The sequence below is a fragment of the Natator depressus genome, chromosome 3 (genome assembly GCF_965152275.1).
Source record: "Natator depressus isolate rNatDep1 chromosome 3, rNatDep2.hap1, whole genome shotgun sequence".
NCBI classification, from domain to species: domain Eukaryota; kingdom Metazoa; phylum Chordata; order Testudines; family Cheloniidae; genus Natator; species Natator depressus.
In genome coordinates, this window is record NC_134236.1 from 109,842,298 (window position 1) to 109,848,297 (window position 6,000).

The following is a 6,000-nucleotide window of genomic DNA, read 5'->3' on the forward strand; positions in this document are numbered from 1 at the left end:
CTGGAGTTTTACCACTATTACAGTCATTGATGTAGCTGTGTTGGTGCAATCCCCAGTGCAGACAGGCACCATCGTTACTTGCGCTGGTGGAGTTATTACCCTACCTTTTAGTTTTGCCTTACTTCAGTAGTAGAGTAGCAGCCGTGTTAATCTGTATCTGCAAAAAGAAAAGGAGTACTTGTGGCATCTTAGAGACGAATAAATTTATTTGAGCATAAGCTTTCGTGAGCTACAGCTCACTTCATCGGATGCATGCAGTGGAAAATACAGTGTGGAGACTTTAGATACACAGAGAACATGAAACAATGGGTGTTACCATCACTCTCGTTACAGTGTGTATGGTAACACCCATGGTTTCATGTTCTCTATGTATCTAAAAATCTCCACACTGTATTTTCCACTGCATGCATCCGATGAAGTGAGCTGTAGCTCACGAAAGCTTATGCTCAAATAAACTTGTTAATCTCTAAGGTGCCACAAGTACTCCTTTTCTTTTTTCGGTGGTAGAGTGAACCAGTGCAAGTACATTAGTGGCTAGCCACTGATAACTGGATTTTGGGGCAAATTCCCAGTATAGACAAGGCCTTATGGAGAGATAAGGGGCCAGACACAGGTCCCATTGAAGTCAATAACCAAAGTTTGTCTTCATTGTGAGGTGGGATTTGGCCCATGATATTAAAGAACCATAGTCCTGGCTGACCTTTCAAAAATTTAAATGATTGTCAATCCTCCATTACTTCCTCCTTTCCTATCAGCCTCCTCTCGTCATGCCCCAACCATTTTTCTGTTTCCCAACCTGCACTGACCACCTCGAAGTGTTGGGGGCTAGTGTTCGTCCTCAACTGATTCTTGGCTTCTCTAATGATACTGCCAACAAGGATGCCAATTTTGGCATGTAGATACTTGTACATTAGGACCTGGGCTGAGACCCCCAACTCTTTTCACACGGACAACCAAAGCGTCGGAAAGTGGTAAGACTTGTGGTCATTATTGACCTGGGCGAAATGCAGACTTGCAATATGGAGGTGAAAGGTTACTCCTCCCAGATTCCTGTTAATGTCGGTCATATTTGAGAAGGGAGGGGATCTGCTTAACAATCTTAAGTTTATCTTTTTAAACAGTGACAGTCATTAAGATGATTATTTAGTAATTATATTATGGTAATGCTAGAGGCCCTGATCGGCATCAGGGTTGCTTGTGCTAGCCACTGTATGAAATCCTACTGTACTGACAGCATTTTGATTTTGACTTTTTTGTATTACTCCATTATTTGGAAGTAAACACTTAAGTGGTTTTGGTTTTGTAAATAATACATACACAGATTTTATGATGACATATGTGAGTAAATCTGTATTTTTAAGTACACTTAATACATTACAAATGCTAACTGCTTTTCCCGCCCAGAAAAACTGAGCACTTTTCCCCTTTCTTCTGTAAACTCATACTGGTGTGATGTGGGGAGATATTTATGATAAATACAGTGTACCTACCCCAAGGCTAGACGAATAGGCATTTCTAATTTTGTTACATTCCTAGTACCATAATTGAAAACCCAGAGGCTAATTCCTTATTTTATTTCTAAATTCCTTCTTTGTAGAAAATTAGAAGCTTAAACAAAGGGTGCAAGGCAAATTTAAGGCTGACTTAGATGAACGTTGACCCTTGTTCACTCTTGCTGGACTGGTTGACACAAAAGGCAGTGGGACTGTTTGATCTGGCCCATAAAACCTTCCCAGTGCCCTTTTCATGACACAAATGTGCTCTTCCAACTATCCCTGAACAAATACCTTTTGTCTTAAAAAAAATAAATCAATAAAAAATCCGGTATAGTTCAAGTGTAATGTAAATGGTAAAAGTAGAAGGCTGGCTTTAAAGGTGAATACTAGACGCAGAGGTTAAGCGAAGGGCAAAGCACAACAACTCAGTGCGGTCCCCTCCTATATGTATATCAGTATGAATAGTGTGTTCAGGAACAAAAAGGAGGCATAAAGCTGAAAACTAGAAGAGAACTGGAGTATGAAAAGGTCCTGATCAACTGAAATGGTAATGTTTGCGGTGGAGGAATACGCAAAGCTGCCAGTGTGTTCTGTAGGTGTTTAAACTCCAGAATGAAGCTCTGGCATTTGATCTCAAGAGCCATTTGTTATGAGTGCAGTCCAGTGACACAAACATACTCCTGTTACACAACATAGTACAAGAGACAACAACCAACCTGCTAGAAAATCCTTTTTTCTTTTCTCTTTGTTGTGAGAGTTTGAAAATGTCTTTTACTATTGTTAATGGCAGGGGTTTTCAACCTTTTTCTTTCTGAGCCCCCCCCCCCCGCCATGTTATAAACACTCAAGGGCCCAGCAGGGGACGGGGGGCAGGGAGGGAGAGGAGGTGGTGTGTGGGTGGAACTGCTCCTCTCTGGGTAAGGCACTGCAGTTTGCCGGGGCGGGGGGGGGGTGGGAGGGGAGTGTCAGCTCTCCATGTGTCCCCTGGAGCATCGGGGCTCCAGGATTCAGCCCTGCAACTCCCCACAGGGCTATAAGCGGGGGTGCTGTGGCTCAGGACTCTGGGTTTCAGCCATGGGGCCCCGTGGCCCCCCTAAAGGGCTGGGGGGGGGGGCTGCGGACCCCCCGTTGAGAGCTTCTGGGTGATGTCATCCCTTGGGAGGCAGGATCAGCAACTAACTGTTCAAAGGAAAGGTCATTAAATGACTGAGGGCAGGGCTAAAAAGTAAGAAACTAACCGAGGGAGTGGTTTCTGTAATAATGGAGTGAGTTATGTGCCAGATTCTGTACTGTCATTATGCAACCCCATTGACTTTGGGGTTGCACATGTGTAACTGAGAACATAATTTTGGTTCATAATGTTTGCTTATTTCTGTCTTTTTTTTTTGAGAGAGAGAGAGAATTTTATTGGCATATGCCTGAAAAATCTTAAGTTAATGTCATGCACATGAAGGGGTGTGTGTGTGTGTATATTGTATCATACGCTTCACTGAATGGTAATATTTTATTTGGTCAAATGTAGACAGTTTGTCGTCTGTGTCATAATGTCAGTCTCTGGAAGTTACCTTTACAGACAGGTAGCACATAAAATTAATTGGGCATTGTGTGTGTTGCTCTAGTTAATAGTACATCAGCCTTTCAGATCTGAAATTCTCTTCCTGGGGATTTGTAAATGAACAGTAGACACGACCTCTCATTAACTATAATCACTAATTACTAAAATGCTAATTTCAGAGCTTTATAAATCAAATATAAAAGTGTGGCCTGGAGGGGAAAGTAACATCCACAGGTTCTGAAAGTGAGCAGGATGCTTTGGAAAAACGTAAAGTAAATGTGACTTTTTGTGTTGCAAGAATGCTTAGTTGTTAAATTGATGGGGTCACATAAATTCCTTGATGGGTAGGTGGAAAATTCCTAAAACAGAGGATTGGAGTGAGAGTGTATTTTTGTCACTTTGTCAGAAGCTGAAAAAATAAGACGTTCCCATTTAAAGTGAACTGAAATAGTCTGCTAGTCCAGTTGCTTGCATTGACAGACGCTTGTGTTGCCCACCCAATCCTTGCCCCCAAATACCGCAGTGATGAATGTGGTATAAATGCCTAGATAGTACTTCAGCCCTTGGGTCTGAAAACTGGGAAGGGGGGGGGAGGAAACCTATAGAGCAAAGCTTTTCTGGGGTAACACTAACTGTAAACTCCTGGTGGGGTGTCGGAGTGTGTGCATGGGGTTGTGGTGGTGAAAGTCAGATCACAGTTTACTGCAAATGCCGTTTCATTTGTTTCTTAATCATTGTTGGTTTACATGATCATTGAGACTTTTATTTTTGCAAACATTAATAAACCTGCTTTATTATTTTTCAATGGTAACCAAATTAAATTAACCTAAACCCTCAAATATTGGTTTAAATTACTGGTGTTTGGTTCTCTCAAAGGCTTAGGAATGCAAAGAGACAGATCAAGCCCATGAAAAGATGCGTTCTACGTGCATATCGACGGGGTCTTGGTAGGGGGATGGAGATTAGCGAATAATGCGCAGTATTTCAGTCTTCATCTCATCTATTATTTATCTATTTATTTTTGTGTTAAACACTGGGATGATAATCTGGGCACCCCTACAAGGCTTTCCATTCATATTAATCCCCAAAATTAATACGAAATGCTTAAACCCATACAGTCGCTATCAGTTCCGGCCCCCAAACTTAATTATCTCATACTAATAAATACCCTCATCCAACCCTTATTCTGTCCTCTTAGCAAATGTCTGAAAAAATAGATAAGCTTTTTCAGTATGTCTGGGCCCTGGAGGATCATAGGGGAAAGGTGTTAGAGTCAAGGGACCCTGGTGAAGAATTCCAGGCTGGCAGCTCCCTCTTCTCTGTAATGTCCTCGGAGTGCCATTTCACATGGCTGTATTAACCAGAACTGTTGCAGTGTGGCATGGGAAGGGGGATGGTGTTTCAAGTAATTGGGTCCCCAGACATTTAAGGCTTTAATGGATCAAAACCAACACCTTCAACTCCATTCAGATGCTGATAGGCAGCCAGTGCAGTTTTTGCATCATCATGGTTCTGTGTCCAGTGTGAGACTGTTATATTTAAAAGGCTGCTATGCTTTGGATGAATTTAATCTTCTGAATAGGCTCAACGTGTAGCTCAAAGTAATGTGTTTAGTCTGAACTTGTGGTGACAAAGACATGGATAAGTGTAAAAAGTCTGAATCTGAAACACAAGGTGACTCTAATGACAAGGCAGATGGTAAAAAAGGTACTCTTTGACATAGCTTTAACTTGGTTTCAACCTAGTCATCCTGTGGTAGTTTTAAATCTCATAATATCCCTAAATTGCAAGCTTGTTTCATAACTAATGAAGGATGATGTAATTTTTACTAATTCTTCTGGTTTATTTTCTCCTACCCAACAACCTTATTTCTGTCTTGTCTGGATTAAGTTTTAGCTGCTAGTCATCACCCACAACGAGGGCCCTGTGCAAATCACGTGGGTTTTTTTTTTTTAAAGAAAAATTCACAACAGTAAAGGATTGAATTTCATGGAGTTTGCAAGGAATGAATGTTACAAATACATTTAATCAATTTCAAGGAAGAAAATATGTACAAGATCGTGGCTTGGGGCACTTTCATGATTTCCAAACCTTCGGTGAAATCATGATTTACACAGGTTCCTGTCCATGTCTTATCCAATAGATATTGGGTCATTTGTTCCACTGCATTTGTTGAGATGGTATCATCTACTTATTGCAGGCAAAAAGAAAAGGACTACTAGTGGCACCTTAAAGACTAACCAATTTATTTGACATAAACTTTTGTGAGCTACAGCTCACTTCAACGGATGTTGCAGACAGTATACCACCAGCTTCATATGCATGTTGAACAAGAAGTGGACAGAGTAGAATCATGCTGTCCTCTATTCTGAGGGGTTCTTGGGCTGGGTGTACAATAGTTCATAATGACCACCTGGGTCCTTCCATATTAAAAGGAGTGAACCACTTCAGAGGTCCATCTGCTTTCATTTAAGGCCTGAAACCTTGTCAATACAATAGCAACTCCATGATCGGCTATATCGAAAGCAACTGACAGAGTTTAAAATCAGTGTGGGTGAATTGCCTATTCGATTGCCAAGAGGGGATCATCCAGTGTCACCCATACGGGTTCTAATCCAGGCCTAGGGTTAAGGAAGTCTGAATACTGTGAATATTGCCATAGCCTTCTCTATTATCATTTTCCCCAAACTAGGAGATCAATGACATTAGCAGCACCAAGAATTTAATAATAGAGTAAGGGCCTCACCAATGCCTCCTTGGTAACACGCTGTCAGGTAACAAGGTGCTGACAGGCTCCACCAGCAAAGAGCCCACTGTCTCACTTGGTTTTTAGCAGCCAGGAGGGATGTGAATCATAGAATATCAGGGTTGGAAGGGACCTCAGGAGGTCATCTAGTCCAACCCCCTGCTCAAAGCAGGACCGATCCTCAATTAAATCATCCCAGCCAG

The 6,000-nt window shown here is 41.7% G+C and overlaps 1 protein-coding gene across 1 annotated transcript in view; it reads left to right on the plus strand.

The window, feature by feature from the left end:
* The window catches only part of UTRN (utrophin), a 594,030-nt gene that overhangs the window by 97,937 nt on the left and 490,093 nt on the right, over window positions 1-6,000 (plus strand). The gene's annotated exons all lie outside the window — the stretch shown is intronic.